Source organism: Pinus tabuliformis, chromosome J, assembly GCF_031772625.1.
Source record: "Pinus tabuliformis cultivar Carrire ecotype Pingquan chromosome J, CPIR1, whole genome shotgun sequence".
NCBI classification, from domain to species: Eukaryota; Viridiplantae; Streptophyta; class Pinopsida; order Pinales; family Pinaceae; genus Pinus; species Pinus tabuliformis.
In genome coordinates, this window is record NC_142295.1 from 106,132,821 (window position 1) to 106,134,732 (window position 1,912).

The following is a 1,912-nucleotide window of genomic DNA, read 5'->3' on the forward strand; positions in this document are numbered from 1 at the left end:
TTTTATCTACTTCTTTTGTTTAATTTCCTTACAATGTAAAATACATTTTAAACAAATTTATTCCTTACAACTTGGCAGAGACTCCTGTTAGAATTTTGGACTGGGAAGATTAAACAAAGATATCACCTAAACAACTTGACTAAATCAAGGTTTAGTAGATTTGAAAGAGCTTATGAATATATCTTAATCTTTTTTATTCATTGAGTTGATAGAAAAAGGATATAGCTAGTTCTACACATGCAGGATTTCTGGACAAGATTCAAAGTCCACGCACCAAGTCTGATGCACTCTACAGAAAGTAGGGAGAAAAAAAGAAAAGAAGAAAACTCGTTTTTCTTATTTATTGTGTTCATGTTTCGTCTCTGTTCAAAGGATTCATCACATAGAAGCTGAGAAATTGAAATTGGAACATCTTGTTTTTGTCTTTAAGGAGAGCAGGTAAGGAGAGACCCCGAATGTTGACTTGGAAACATCAAATTGAACGAGAGTTTGCTGAAACTGGTAAGTCCCCATCACAATGGATGCCACTGGATCTTCACCTGCGTCAACAAAAGCTAGACAAAGCACCGTCCCGTTGATCCCCACCATGGAATTAGCTCCAAATATCCTCCAAGTAGTTGTAGCGGTGCCCTGCAACAGAATGTCGATCGTCGGCACGGTAGGCCCCACAGAAGTGCCCAACATGCCGCTTGGATTGAAACAGGCACCGAAGGGGGGCACCGAGGCAACGCGCGAGATATTCATTTGCCCAGCGGCCTTGGTGAACGCGCGCACCAGGGAGTTGTAGATGGGCGTTGCGAGTTGCGTGTAGCTCGCCACGGTGCTCAGCTTGGTGCCGCCGCTACCGCCGGCGCCGATTCTCAGTTTATCCGCATCGATTGCGACCTGGACACCGTTGACTTTGAGTCCCCGAACACCGATATAAAAGAGGTCGGGGAAGACGGAATTCTTGATAAACGGAGTGCGGATGAGGTGGCGGGAGAGGTCTGTGCCACCTTCTCCCATCAAAGGATGGAAAACTAGCGGCCCGTCACCAAAGAAGAGATAACCCTGTGAATTTTCACTTGTTAGACACATGGCAAACTTGAGACTAAACTCACCCACAGCAGCAAGCTGAGCTGGTAGTGCCAGTGTGGACGAGCTCATCCCGGCAACGCCAGCGGCTCCCTCAGGCAACTTGGAGAGATCTTCTTTAACGGCGCAGGCGAAGGCCACGCGGGGGAACCGAACGAGGGGTTCGGTACCCGAACCGTCGCTGATGACAAGCGCCACGTTGTCCTGCCCGACTTCGAAACGGGTTGTGCCTTGGCCGGGCACGGCGCAGGTGTGGTTGTTACAGCCGGGGCCGCGGGCAGCGTAACAGGCGCCACAGGCTGAATGCTGATACGACTTGCAGAGTTTCGTAATGCAGTCGACAGGGCGGTAAGTAGAGGATGTGTAGCTTTTGTTGTTGCATGGCAGCCACATGTAGTCATGCTCGATGTCTAGCATTAATTGCAGGACTCGCATAGGGGTTCCCTGCGCGATCAACGGTGTAATGCAGCGTCACGGGTTCTTTGGAGACCCGCGTGACAAGGACCGTCGAGCGCTTGCGGAATGCATGTGCAGGAAATTGGCAGAAGCACACGATGACAGCAGCTATCAGGACAAGATGGATCGAAGCCATGAGTAAAACTGGTGATATTGGGATGGATAGAATTTGGGGGATAAATAGGCAGGGTCGGCGAGGGTTCGATCCCAGGCTGGGCGTCGTCGTGTTAAAGCCGTCAACATTGACTTGGAACGTTGTTTTCGCTGCAGCGGGATCGAAACTCTTAAAACGTTGGCAGACATGGGCAGACATGTTGGCATATCGGCCATTTTTTCAAAGAGAGGATCTATCCACTTGCTCAATATCCTGTTTATGTCCAGC

General features: G+C 49.2%; 1 pseudogene; it reads right to left on the reverse strand.

Annotated features, from left to right (window-relative positions):
- Positions 1–270: 270 nt before the first annotated feature.
- LOC149225753 (putative aspartic proteinase GIP2) lies at positions 271–1,666 on the reverse strand (annotated as a pseudogene).
- Positions 1,667–1,912: the final 246 nt, after the last annotated feature.